Below are 15,248 nucleotides of genomic sequence, written 5' to 3' on the forward strand. Positions count from 1 at the left end.
CCTGGAGGACTAAAACAGAGAGTATATCTACTGTCCTGGAGGACTAAAACAGAGAGTATATCTACTGTCCTGGAGGACTAAAACAGGGAGCATATCTACTGTCCTGGAGGACTAAAACAGACAGTATATCTACTGCCCTGGAGGACTAAAACAGAGAGTATATCTACTGTCCTGGAGGACTAAAACAGAGAGTATATCTACTGTCCTGGAGGACTAAAACAGACAGTATATCTACTGTCCTGGAGGACTATTCTATTCCCCTCATATTCGTCAGTAAGAATTAAATCCCTGAAATACAGTATGTACATGCTGCCAAATTATGATTTAAATACAAATGTTCCAGTTTGTGTGTTACCATGCCGTTGTCAGGAGCCAAACGTGTCACCCTGTGTGTCACCCTGTGTATCCTTTACAGGTCACTGTGTTACATTTAGGTTGTCGGTTCTTTGAGTCTACATCAATTCCCAAGGACAACTTGACTTCCTGAAACAAAAGGCTGCCATCTGATATCTATCTATCTGGGTTGATGGTCCTTAGTTCCCAGCTGCATATTCTCCCAGGGACTGATGAACCTACTGTCTCCACACTATTGGTTAAAGACACAACCTCTGACCTCAACAATAGAAGGTCATTAGTTATTGACCACTCTGACCCAGCTGCTACTGGCAATTTTAAATAAATACTGTTTTTTAAATAGTGTGGTTAATAACTATACAGACGATTTCATAGTGAACAACAATTCCAAATGATATATCTATAAAATATAGACGCACTATACTGTAAACTGTAGATGGCTTATAAGCTTGATGTTAATGGGATTTAAATTTAAGAGTCTAGAGACTAAAGAGAGTAGCGATCATGATTAGATGTAGGAGTGATTATCTGAATGAGACAAGGCAGTTTTCAAACCTCCCACTGTAAAGTGTACGAGCATAGAAATAGAATGAATAGAATGGACGTCCCCATTCAAGTCAATGACGGCATACCAGTCAAAATGGCCAGGTTTAGGGGTTCCAAGCCGTTCTATTAATTATATATCTATGTGTAAGTGGTCCCAGTGGAGGGTCAAGTGGGAGGGGCCAGCAAACAGCTGGTGCTGTCGACCACACTCCCACAACCCTCCTCTCCCTTTTCATCTACGCCCTCCTCTCCCCCTTCTTCTCTTCTACCTTCCTACTGTTTCTCCCCTCCTCTCTCCCCTTCTTCTCTTCTACCTTCCTCCTGTTTCTCCCCTCCTCTCTCCCCTTTGTCTCTTCTACCTTCCTCCTGTTTCTCCTCTCCTCTCTCCCCGTTGTCTCTTCTACCTTCCTCCAGCTTCTCCCCTCCTCTCTCCCCTTTGTCTCTTCTACCTTCCTCCTGTTTCTCCCCTCCTCTCTCCCCTTTGTCTCTTCTACCTTCCTCCTGTTTCTCCCCTCCTCTCTCCCCTTTGTCTCTTCTCCCCTCCTCTCTCCCCTTTGTCTCTTCTACCTCCTCCTCTCTCCCCTTTGTCTCTTCTACCCCTCCTCTCTCCCCTCTCTCCCTTTGTCTCTTCTCCCTCCTCTCTCCCCTTTGTCTCTTCTCCCCTTTGTCTCCTCCCCTCTCTCCCCTTTGTCTCTTCTCCCCTCCTCTCTCCCCTTTGTCTCTTCTCCCTCTCTTCTCCCCTTTGTCTCTCTCTCCCCTCCTTTGTCTCTCCCCTTTGTCTCTTCTCCCCTCCTCTCTCCCCTTTGTCTCTTCTCCCCTCCTCTCTCCCCTTTGTCTCTTCTCCCCTCCTCTCTCCCCTTTCCCCTCCTCTCTCCCCTTCTCTCCCTCCTCCTCTCCCCTTTGTCTCTTCTCCTCCCCTCCTCTCTCCCCTTTGTCTCTTCTCCCCTCCTCTCTCCCTTTGTCTCTTCTCCTCTCCTCTCTCCCCTTTGCCTCTTCTCCCCTCCTCTCTCCCCTTTGTCTCTTCTCCCCTCCTCTCTCCCCTTTGTCTCTTCTCCCCTCCTCTCTCCCCTTTGTCTCTTCTCCTCTCCTCTCTCCCCTTTGTCTCTTCTCCCCCTCCTCGCTCCCCTTTGTCTCTTCTCCCCTCCTCTCTCCCCTTTGTCTCTCTCCTCTCCTCTCCCCTTTGTCTCTCTCCCCTCCTCTCTCCCCTTTGTCTCTTCTCCCCTCCTCTCTCCCCTTTGTCTCTTCTCCCCTCCTCTCTCCCCTTTGTCTCTTCTCCCCTCCTCTCTCCCCTTTGTCTCTTCTCCTCTCCTCTCTCCCCTTTGTCTCTTCTCCCCTCCTCGCTCCCCTTTGTCTCTTCTCCCCTCCTCTCTCCCCTTTGTCTCTTCTCCTCTCCTCTCTCCCCTTTGTCTCTTCTCCCCTCCTCTCTCCCCTTTGTCTCTTCTCCCCTTCTTCTCTTCTACCTTCCTCCTGTTTCTTCCCTCTTCTCACCACCTCTCCCTCTTCCTCCTGCTGCCAACCCCTCTACCTTCCTGTCTTCCTTTATACTACCCCTCATCTCTAACCTTCTCTCTTTCCACTACCCTCATCCCCTGTGTGTGTGTGTGTGTGTGTGTGTGTGTGCATATGTGTGGGGGGGTGGTCTGCTCTATTTCTCTGCTTCCCGTTCTGAAGTTTTGTTTTTGCGTCTTTTTTGGGGGGTTTTGTACACCAGCTTCAAACAGCTGAAAATACAATATTTGAGGTTATTGAAAAGATATTCCACAGCGGTTTAGATGGTGCAGTGATCCTTTAATTGCTTGTTTTATCACAAACTGAAATTAGGCAAACTATTCACATTTTAGAAACCAGGAAACGGCCAAGCGACTTTTACACTCTGTAATGTGAGCAAAATGAACATGACTTTGTATTATGTATCTATTCAATGTTTGGCTGCCCAAAGGTTGAAAGAAGATATATGGAAGATCCTGAATGAATATGTGATATGAACTAAATATATGAAAAGATACACATTTTAAGATTGTACCTGCAACCTCCACCTTTCCACAGTCAGTCACAAAAAAGTGGTGCACTACGTAGTGAATAGTGAGCCATTCAGAACGCAGCCTAACACTCTAGATGGCTGACAATGAGATGGACAGACATAGATGGGACATGCAGCATCTTTGCTCCATAGTAAATACTGTAAAGGCTGTGTGTTGTAGTTGTGAGAGAGAGGTGGCCTACATCATTAATTAGCCATTCACATTGAACAGCTAATTGAATTCTTACTGGAGTTTGACACTGTCTGACCCCCCTAAGCCCCGGGTCCCTACTGAGAGAAACACACATACATGCCCACAATGCAAAGCTGCAGAGTTTGATCTAAAGCCACTGATGAAAGCCGGTGCAACTCCAACTTTGATTTTGACATTATGTTGAAATACTGTAGACAGCTCAGAGCAACACATGAAAACAGAGCACTATGTTCACTGTGTCCTTGTGTACTGAACACGAGATGGTCCCTGCTCCTTAAACACACAAACTTTCTCTCGCTCCCCATCCTCCCCTCTCTCCCTCCCTCTCCCCTGGCCCATCCAACTCCCTCTACCCTCCCCTCTCCCTCCTTCCCCCATTGATCCTTTAACCACATCTCTCTCTCCCCATCCTCCCCTCTCTCCCTCCCTCTCCCCTGGCCCATCCAACTCCCTCTACCCTCCCCTCTCCCTCCTTCCCCCATTGATCCTATAATCACATCTCTCTCCCCATCCTCCCATCTCTCCCTCCTTCCCCCATTGATCCTTTAATCACATCTCTCTCTCTTCCCCCATCGTCCCCCTCTCTCCCTCCCTCTCCCCTGGCCCATCCAACTCCCTCTACCCTCCCCTCTCTCCCTCCCCTCCCATGGCCCATCCAACTCCCTCTACCCTCCCCTCTCTCCCTCCTTCCCCCACTGATCCTTTAATCACATCTCTCTCTCCCCATCCTCCCTCTCTCCCTCCCTCCCCTCCCCTGGCCCATCCAACTCCCTCTACCCTCCCCTCTCTCCCTCCTTCCCCCATTGATCCTTTAATCACATCTCTCTCTCCCCATCCTCCCCTCTCTCCCTCCCTCTCCCCTGGCCCATCCAACTCCCTCTACCCTCCCCTCTCTCCCTCCTTCCCCCATTGATCCTTTAATCACATCTCTCTCTCCCCATCCTCTCCCTCTCTCCCTCCCTCTCCCCTGGCCCATCCAACTCTCCTCTCCCCACCCTGGCCCATCCAACCTCTACCCTCCTTCCCCCATTGATCCTTTAATCACATCTCTCTCTCCCCATCCTCCCCTCTCTCCCTCCCTCTCCCCTGGCCCATCCAACTCCCTCTACCCTCCCCTCTCTCCCTCCTTCCCCCATTGATCCTTTAATCATCTCTCTCTCCCCATCTCTCTCTCCCCATCCTGGCCCCCTCCCTCTCCCTCCCTCTCCCCTGGCCCATCCAACTCCCTCTACCCTCCCCTCTCTCCCTCCTTCCCCCATTGATCCTTTAAACACATCTCTCTCTCCCCATCCTCCCCTCTCTCCCTCCCTCTCCCCTGGCCCATCCAACTCCCTCTACCCTCCCTCTCTCCCTCCTTCCCCCATTGATCCTTTAATCACATCTCTCTCTCCCCATCCTCCCCTCTCTCCCTCCCTCTCCCCTGGCCCATCCAACTCCCTCTACCCTCCCCTCTCCCTCCTTCCCCCATTCTTTCTCTCTCCCTCTCAATTCAATTCAAGGGGCTTTATTGTCATGGGAAACATGTTTAAATTGTCAAAGCAAGTAAAGTAGATCAAATACGAAAGTGAAATTAACAATAAATGTTAACAGTAAACATTACTCTCACAAAAGTTCCAAAATAATAGACATTACAAATGTCATATTACGTATATGTACAGTGTTGTGACGATGTGCAAATAGTTAAAGTACAAAAGGGAAAATAAATAAACATAAATATGGGTTGTATTTACAATGGTGTTTGTTCTTCACTGGTTGACCTTTTCTTGTGGCAACAGGTCACAAATCTTGTTGCTGTGATGGAACACTGGTATTTCACCCAGTAGATATGAGAGTTTATCAAAATTGGGTTTGTTTTCGAATTCTTTGTGGATCTGTGTAATCTGAGGGAAATATGTGTCTCTAATATGGTCATACATTTGGCAGGAGGTTAGGAAGTGCAGCTCAGTTTCCACCTCATTTTGTGGGCAGTGTGCACATAGCCTGTCTTCTCTTGAGAGCCAGGTTTGCCTATGGCAGCCTTTCTCAATAGCAAGGCTATGCTCACTGAGTCTGTACATAGTCAAAGCTTTGGGTCAGTCACAGTGGTCAGGTATTCTGCCACTGGTACTTTCTGTTTAGGGCCAAATAGCATTCTAGTTTACTCTGTTTTTTTGTTAATTCTTTCCAATGTATCAAGTAATTATCTTTTTGTTTTCTCATGATTTGGTTGGGTCTAATTGTGCTGTTGTCCTGGGGCTCTGTGGGTTGTGTTTGTGTTTGTGAACAGAGCCCCAGGACCAGCTTGCTTAGGGGACTCTTCTCCAGGTTCATCTCTCTGTAGGTGATGGCTTTGTTATGGAAGGTTTGGGAATCGCTTCCTTTTAGGATGTTGTAGAATTTAACAGCTCTTTTCTGGATTTGGATAATTAGTGGGTATCATTCTAATTCTGCTCTGCAGGCATTATTTGGTGTTTTACTGAGGATATTTTTGCAGAATTCTGTATGAAGAGTCTCAATTTGGTGTTTGATAGTCTTTTTGCAGATTCAATGGGTTACTGATTCAAGTCATTTTAGCCAGATCCTAATTGGTATTTTGAATTTTATGTGATGGCATAGAAGGCCCTTCTTGCCTTGTCTCTCTCTTTCCCTCTCTCACTCTCCAGCTCTCCGTCTCTCACTCTCCCTCTTTCTCTGTCTCTCACTCTCCCTCTTTCTCCGTCTCTCACTCTCCCTCTCTCTCCGTCTCTCACTCTCCCTCTCTCTCTCTCCGTCTCTCACTCTATCTGTTCCCCCTGTTCTCTAGACACTATCCCAGGGCTGTGTGGGTGTGGAAACCAGCTCAGATCAAACACACACTGAGCCTCTCCCTCTGACTGCAACTTCTCTCTCTCTCTCTCTCTCTCTCTCTCTCTCTCTCTCTCTCTCTCTCTCTCTCTCTCTCTCTCTCTCTCTCTCTCTCTCCCTCCTCTCCCTCTGACTGCTCCTTCCCCATCTCTCTCCCTACATCAACCTCTCTCTCCACCACTGCAGTCAACACCAGTTTCAGAGTGAAAGAGAATGAAAAAAAGAGACATGAGAGAGGGACACAAGAGGTGAGAGAGGAAAATGGAGAGAGGTAGACATGGAAGCCAACTGAGAGGGAGAGAAGCACAGAATGAGAAAGAGATTAATACAAAGTGAGAAAAGAAGATGTAGATTAGGAGTATGGTGAGAGGGAGAGGGAGAGAGAGAGAGAGAGGGAGACAGAGAGAGAGAGAGAGAGAGAGAGAGAGAGAGAGAGAGAGAGAGAGAGAGAGAGAGAGAGAGAGAGAGAGAGAGAGAGAGAGAGAGAGAGAGAGAGAGAGAGAGAGAGAGAGAGAGAGAGAGAGAGAGAGAGAGAGAGAGAGAGAGAGAGGAAAGAAAGAGTGAGAGAGCACCATTGGATGGAGGATGGAGACAGACCTGCTAGCTACAGCAGCTCTACAGTAAATCAGAGAGGAGAGCAGAGGCCAGAGAAGCCTCGTCATCAGCCTGACCTCTCTCTCTCATTCTCTCTCCCCCTCTCTCTACCTCCCTCCCTCTCCATCCTCGCCCTCTCTCACTCTCTCCCCTCTCTCATTCTCTCTCCCCCTCTCTCTACCTCCCTCCCTCTCCATCCTCGCCCTCTCTCACTCTCTCCATCCTCTCTCTTTTCTCTCTCTCTCTCTCACCCTCACTCTCTAAGCATTTAATAAGTCTAAATTACAGCTCCATGACAATAATTATTATCATTAAGGTCATCATCTTCAGACAACACCTCTCATTAGCTCAGGATCCATTGGCAAAATAACTATTAGCAAAACAGACAGCGCTACGATCGATTGGAAGTCACTGTAGGCCCCATAAACAACAAAAGCAACAACAGCCTACACACAAATATTTATCAAAATGATACATGTCTAAAATATCTTCAACATTTAACATAAAGTCAACCCCCTCAAAGAGCTGGTTGAGCTCAATAGGAAAGATGGAAGATACCATTCAGAGCAGTAAAAGAGGGGTGGATAGTGAAGAATGATACGGCTGCCACTAGTACAGAAACATATGATACCCCTCCCTGATGGTGTTTAGATAAATCATTCTCGCCTCAAAGGCTGAAATCAACTGAATATACCCTCAGACGTTGGGGGACTGACACGGTCTGTGTTCTACAGTGTCAACAAAAATATTTATTTGGCTCCATTATTTTGTCCCTCAATATAAAAGTCCCTGTCATTGTGGTTTAGTCAAGTGAACAACCCCTGTCTCCATCTCCACAAGCTCACAGAAACATACTGTATACACACTCTCTCTCCTAAACATACTGTATACACACTCTCTCTCCTAAACATACTGTATACACACTCTCTCTCCTAAACATACTGTATACACACTCTCTCTCCTAAACATACTGTATACACACTCTCTCTCCTAAACATACTGTATACACACTCTCTCTCCTAAACATACTGTATACACACTCTCTCTCCTAAACATACTGTATCCTCTCTTTCCTAAACATACTGTATCCACACTCTCTCTCCTAAACATACTGTATATACACTCTCTCTCCTAAACATACTGTATACACACTCTCTCTCCTAAACATACTGTATACACACTCTCTGTCCCTCTTTATCTCTCCATCTCTCATTCCACCAAACTCCCTCTGTCCCTCTTTATCTCTCCATCTCTCATTCCACCAACCTCCCTCTGTCCCTCTTTATCTCTCCATCTCTCATTCCACCAACCTCCCTCTGTCCCTCTTTATCTCTCCATCTCTCATTCCACCAACCTCCCTCTGTCCCTCTTTATCTCTCCATCTCTCATTCCACCAACCTCCCTCTGTCCCTCTTTATCTCTCCATCTCTCATTCCACCAACCTCCCTCTGTCCCTCTTTATCTCTCCATCTCTCATTCCACCAACCTCTCTCTGTTGCTCTTTATCTCTCCCTCTCTCCCTCTTTATCTCTCCATCTCTCACTCCACCAACCTCCCTTTGTCCCTCTTTATCTCTCCATCTCTCACTCCACCAACCTCCCTCTGTTGCTTTTTATCTCTCCGTCTCTCACTCCACCAACCTCCCTCTGTGACTTTCTCTTTTCCCCTCCTCTATTCAACCTCCTGTATCTCTTTCACTACTTCTCCCCAGTCCCTCCCTCTGCTCTGTCTTTCATTCTCTATTCATCTGCCTCTCTATCTCTTTCTTTCACTTCACCCCAGTACCTCCCTCTGCCCCTCTCTCTCTTTCTGTACACCCTTCCTTCTGACTCTCTTTTGCTTCCTCTTCTCCTGTCCCTCCCTCTGCATCTCTTTCACTATGCCTCTCTCTCCTTCTTTCTCTTCCTCTGCCCCCCCCCTCACTCTCCTCTTCCCTCATTCTCTCTCCTTCTTTCTCTTCCTCTGCCCCCACTCTCCTCTTCCCTCATTCTCTCTCCTTCTTTCTCTTCCTCTGCCCCCACTCTCTTTCTCTTCCCTCATTCTCATTCTCTCCTTCTTTCTCTTCCTCTGCCCCCCACTCTCCTCTTCCGTCATTTCTCTCTCTCCTTCTTTCTCTTCCTCTGCCCCCACTCTCCTCTTCCCCCCCCACTCTCCTCTTCCTTCTTTCTCTTCCTCACTCTCCTCTTCCCTCACTCTCTCTCCTTCTTTCTCTTCCTCTGCCCCCCCACTCTCCTCTTCCCTCGTTCTCTCGCTCGTCCTTTCTTCTGCCCAGGTCTTTGTAGCCTCCTTCCTCTGTTCTAGACCCACATCCAGCAGGCGTCTCTTTAGGCGCCCATTTTAATATTCTGTCTTTCCTTTTTATGTGAGAGGAGAACCAGGCAGAACACACATACACACACACAGCACTGCTATACTCAGTGTGTGGACTGCTACAATGCTCGGAGGTTTCATCATCAGTAATTACAGTCTATAAGGAGAGAGTTCAGATCTGTACAATTACTATGTAGATCTAATCAGGACACTCACACATTTGCAGGTGCGGACTCAAACACGCACACACACATGGCTCAAACACATATGGCTCACAAGAACGTATGCACGCACGCACGCACGCACGCACGCACGCACGCACGCACGCACACACACGCACACACACACACACGCACACACACACACACACACACACACACACACACACACACACACACACACACACACACACACACACACACACACACACACACACACACACACACACACACACACACACACACACCTTCAGAAAGAGAGAGAAAGCAAGAGGGAGATTGCACCAGCTCTCCCGTCTATCCTCCCTGGGGAATCCCACACGGCAGGCAGGTCACCCACAGCCCCACACAGTAAGGACAACACCAGCATCATGTTACACCACAGACAGACAGACCCACAACCCTGGAGCTTTACTACAACGATCAAATAGCTACTGTTAAAAACTGGGTGGTTCCAGCCCTGAATGCTGATTGGCTGAAAGCCGTGGTATATCACAGCTATGACAAAACATGTATTTTTACTGCTTGAATTACGCTGTTAATCAGTTGAATCAGTTACGGACAATATACTCTGTGTTGCGTCGTGCCTAAGAACAGCCCTTAGCCGTGGTATATTGGCCATATACCACACCTCCTCTGGCTGTGTTGCTTAATTGTACAATGTCTACACTATCTACCATTTCTGGACATATCCCCTCTGTCTCCTCTAGCTCTCCTCTCTGTCCCCTCTTCTGTCACCGAGGCCCTCAGGAGGCAAACATACACGGATTTCAAGCTACAGCTTGTCCCCAGGAAAGAAGACAGTGAGAGCCAGAGAGAGAGAGAGAGAGAGAGAGATGGAGGGAGCATCACGTGAGACAGTGTGTTCGTGATTGCACACTGAAGTGTGAATGACCCAAATGGTGAATCTTTCTGAACAGTGCCAGGCAGTGGGCTGACCGCACCGTGTGTGTGTGTGTGTGTGTGTGTGTGTGTGTGTGTGTGTGTGTGTGTGTGTGTGTGTGTGTGTGTGTGTGTGTGTGTGTGTGTGTGTGTGTGTGTGTGTGTGTGTGTGTGTGTGTGTGTGTGTGTGTGTGTGTGTGTGTGTGTGTGTGTGTGTGTGTGCCTCCCTGAGGTAATTGATCGTGCTGAACAGGTGTTACTGTATCACTTGCCGCACGTGTACACACCAGGGTCTCTGTCAGCTGTGACTTAGACACCATCTTTATGGGCCACAGGCAGAGACCAGGGTTTGTGTGTGTGTGTGTTGTACATATTCATTTGCATAACAATCATCTTCATAGTGTCTGAAAAAAGTACCGATTGATTGAATCACTCGTCTTGATTTATCAGTGTTCAACTCCACACACACACTTGAATTGTAACGGTATTAATGACCTAACACCATGCATCAGTCTGCTCTTTCTAGCTATGTCTCTCTTTCCCCTCCCTCTCATTCTCCCTCCCTCCCGCATTCCCACTATCTCTCTCTTTCCCCTCCCCCCCCTCCCTCCCTCCCTCCCTCCCTCCCTCCCTCCCTCCCTCCCTCCCTCCCTCCCTCCCTCCCTCCCTCCCTCCCGCATTCCCACTATCTCTCTCTTTCCCCTCCCTCTCACTCTCCCTCCCTCCCGCATTCCCACTATCTCTCTCTTTCCCCTCCCTCTCCCTCTCCCTCCCTCCCTCCCGCATTCCCACTATCTCTCTCTTTCCCCTCCCTCTCACTCCCTCTCCCTCCCTCCCGCGTTCCCACTATCTCTCTCTTTCCCCTCCCTCTCACTCACTCTCCCTCCCTCCCGCATTCCCACTATCTCTCTCTCTTTCCCCTCCCTCTCTCCCTCCCTCCCTCCCACATTCCCACTATCTCTCTCTCTTTCCCCTCCCTCTCACTCTCTCTCCCTCCCACATTCCCACTATCTCTCTCTCTTTCCCCTCCCTCTCACTCTCCCTCCCTCCCTCCCGCATTCCCACTATCGCTCTCTCTTTCCCCTCCCTCCCTCTCTCTCACTCTCCCTCCCTCCCACATTCCCACTATCTCTCTCTCTTTCCCCTCCCTCTCTCTCTCCATCTCTCTCTGACACCATCTGTTCCTCTCTCTAGTCGCCTGTGTGGTTTTCACACGTCCTGGGTGTGTTTTGGCCACATTCACTTTCATCATGTGAGACAAAGAGTGAGGAAGAGGAAGAGGGATGGAGAGAGGGGGGGGAAGAGGGGAAGTGGAGGAAGAAAGAGAGGTAGAGATAGACACGGGAGAGAGCAAAAGAGAGAGAGAGATGAGGGAGGGAGATGACAGGGAGGGAGGGAGATGACAGGGGGAGAGGGGGAGATGGATAGGAGGGTTATGTCAAAAAGTTGCATGTCGGGGAGCATTTTTTGCATTTTTCCTAACCTGCTAAATAAATGTCCTAACCTGCTGTGTAAGTTCTCCTGACCTGCTAAATGAATGTCCTAACCTTCTATGTAAGTTCTCCTGACATGCTAAATAAATGTAATAACCTTCTGTGTAAGTTCTCCTGACCTGCTAAATAAATGTCCTAACCTTCTATGTAAGTTCTCCTGACATGCTAAATAAATGTCCTAACCTTCTGTGTAAGTTTTCCTGACCTGCTACGAAAAGTTAAATCTGCCTGTGGCTGTATACCATCTAGTCAAAACCAGAGAGGAAGGGGCGGAGAGAGCTAATTATGTAGAGAAAGAGAGACAGAGAGAGTCTGTCATTCGCTTCTTTATTTCAATTCCTAACTATGTTCATCATCCTCCTCCTCACAGTCCTCCTTCACACTATGTTCATCCTCCTCCTCACAGTCCTCCTTCACACTATGTTCATCATCCTCCTCACAGTCCTCCTTCACACTATGTTCATCATCCTCCTCACAGTCCTCCTTCACACTATGTTTATAGTCCTCCTTCTATGTTCATCCTCCTCCTCACAGTCCTCCTTCACACTATGTTCATCATCCTCCTCACAGTCCTCCTTCACACTATATTCATCATCCTCCTCACAGTCCTCCTTCACACTATGTTCATCATCCTCCTCACAGTCCTCCTTCACACTATGTTCATCATCCTCCTCACAGTCCTCCTTCACACTATATTCATCATCCTTCTCACAGTCCTCCTTCACACTATGTTTATCACAGTCCTCCTCACTCCTCAGTCCTGTCCTCCTTCACACTATGTTCATCACCTCCTCCTCCTCACAGTCCTCCTTCACACTATGTTCATCATCCTCCTCCTCACAGTCCTCCTTCACACTATGTTCATCATCCTCCTCACAGTCCTCCTTCACACTATATTCACCTCAGTCCTCCTCCTCACAGTCCTCCTTCACACTATATTCATCATCCTCCTCACAGTCCTCCTTCACACTATGTTTATCAACCTCCTCCTCCTCACTGTCCTCCTTCACACTATGTTCATCATCCTCCTCCTCACAGTCCTCCTTCACACTATGTTCATCATCAGTCCTCCTTCACACTATGTTTATCATCCTCCTCACAGTCCTCCTTCACACTATGTTCATCCTCCTCCTCAGTCCTCCTTCACACTATGTTCATCATCCTCCTCCTCACTGTCCTCCTTCACACTATGTTCATCATCCTCCTCCTCACAGTCCTCCTTCACACTATGTTTATCATCCTCCTCCTCCTCCTCACTCACAGTCCTCCTTCACACTATGTTCATCATCCAGTCCTCCTTCACTATGTCCTCCTTCAGTCCTCCTTCACACTATGTTCATCATCATCCTCCTCACAGTCCTCCTTCACACTATGTTCATCATCCTCCTCCTCACAGTCCTCCTTCACACTATGTTCATCCTCCTCCTCCTCACAGTCCTCCTTCACACTATGTTCATCCTCCTCCTCCTCACAGTCCTCCTTCACACTATGTTCATCATCCTCCTCCTCCTCACAGTCCTCCTTCACACTATGTTCATCATCATCCTCCTCACAGTCCTCCTTCACACTATATTCATCATCCTCCTCACAGTCCTCCTTCACACTATATTCATCATCCTCCTCACAGTCCTCCTTCACACTATATTCATCATCATCCTCCTCACAGTCCTCCTTCACACTATGTTCATCCTCCTCCTCACAGTCCTCCTTCACACTATGTTCATCCTCCTCCTCACAGTCCTCCTTCACACTATGTTCATCATCATCCTCCTCACAGTTTTCCTTCACACTATGTTCATCCTCCTCCTCCTCACAGTCCTCCTTCACACTATGTTCATCCTCCTCCTCACAGTCCTCCTTCACACTATGTTCATCATCATCCTCCTCACAGTCCTCCTTCACACTATGTTCATCATCATCCTCCTCACAGTCCTCCTTCACACTATGTTTCATCATCACAGTCCTCCTTCACACTATGTTCATCATCATCCTCCTCCTCTCATGTTCAGTCCTCCTTCACACTATGTTCATCATCCTCCTCCTCACAGTCCTCCTTCACACTATGTTCATCATCATCCTCCTCACAGTCCTCCTTCACACTATGTTCATCATCCTCCTCCTCACAGTCCTCCTTCACACTATGTTCATCATCCTCCTCCTCACAGTCCTCCTTCACACTATGTTCATCATCCTCCTCCTTCACACAGTCCTCCTTCACACTATGTTCATCATCCTCCTCCTCACAGTCCTCCTTCACACTATGTTCATCATCCTCCTCCTCACAGTCCTCCTTCACACTATGTTCATCATCCTCCTCCTCACAGTCCTCCTTCACACTATATTCATCATCCTCCTCACAGTCCTCCTTCACACTATGTTCATCCTCCTCCTCACAGTCCTCCTTCACACTATGTTCATCATCCTCCTCCTCAGTCCTCCTTCACACTATGTTCATCATCCTCCTCACAGTCCTCCTTCACACTATGTTCATCATCATCCTCCTCACAGTCCTCCTTCACACTATGTTATCCTCCTCCTCACAGTCCTCCTTCACACTATATTCATCATCATCCTCCTCACAGTTCCTTCACACTATGTTCATCCTTCACTCCATCCTCCTCACAGTCCTCCTTCACACTATGTTCATCATCCTCCTCACAGTCCTCCTTCACTATGTTCACCTCAGTTCCTTCACACTATGTTTCATCATCCTCCTCACAGTCCTCCTTCACACTATGTTCATCCTCATCACAGTTCCAACCACCTTCAACCATCCTCCTCCTCACAGTCCTCCTTCACACTATGTTCCATCCTCCTCCTCCTCACAGTCCTCCTTCACCTATGTTCAAACCCAGTCCTCCTTCACACTACATCATCCTCCTCCCACAGTCCTCCTTCACACTAGTTCATCAATCCTCCTCACAGTCCTCCTTCACACTATGTTCATCATCCTCCTCACAGTCCTCCTTCACACTATGTTCATCCTCCTCCCAGGGTCCTCCTTCACACTATGTTCATCATCATCCTCCTCACAGTCCTCCTTCACACTATGTTCATCCATCCTCCTCACAACACCCAGTTCCAACCACCCAATCCTCCTCCTCCTCACAGTCCTCCTTCACACTATGTTCATCATCATCCAGTTCACAGTCCTCCTTCACACTATGTTCAACCACCCAACCCCTCCAACCACCCAACCAAACCCAGTTCCAACCACCCAACCACCCAAACCCAGTTCCAACCACCCAAACCCAGTTCCAACCACCCAACCCCCACCCACCACCACCCAACCACCCAAACCCAGTTCCAACCACCCAACCACCCAAACAAACCCAGTTCCAACCACCCAAACCCAGTTCCAACCACCAAAACCCAACCCAGTTCCAGTTGTCTTATTCATTTCATAGGCCTATATTATCACTCATCAATTCGTATCACAACTCTGCAAGGTCCAACCAACCCAACACATAACATATCATAGACCTGGATATACCACACACCACATAACTTATCATAGACCTGGATATACCACACACCACATAACATATCATAGACCTGGATATACCACACCACACCACATAACATATCATAGACCTGGATATACCACACACCACATAACATATCATAGACCTGGATATACCACACACACCACATAACATATCATAGACCTGGATATACCCACATCACACCATAACATATCATAGACCACACCACATAACATATCATAGACCTGGATATACACACACACCACATAACATATCATAGACCTGGATATACCACACACACACCACATA

This window comes from Oncorhynchus gorbuscha, linkage group LG26 (assembly GCF_021184085.1).
Source record: "Oncorhynchus gorbuscha isolate QuinsamMale2020 ecotype Even-year linkage group LG26, OgorEven_v1.0, whole genome shotgun sequence".
NCBI lineage: Eukaryota > Metazoa > Chordata > Actinopteri > Salmoniformes > Salmonidae > Oncorhynchus > Oncorhynchus gorbuscha.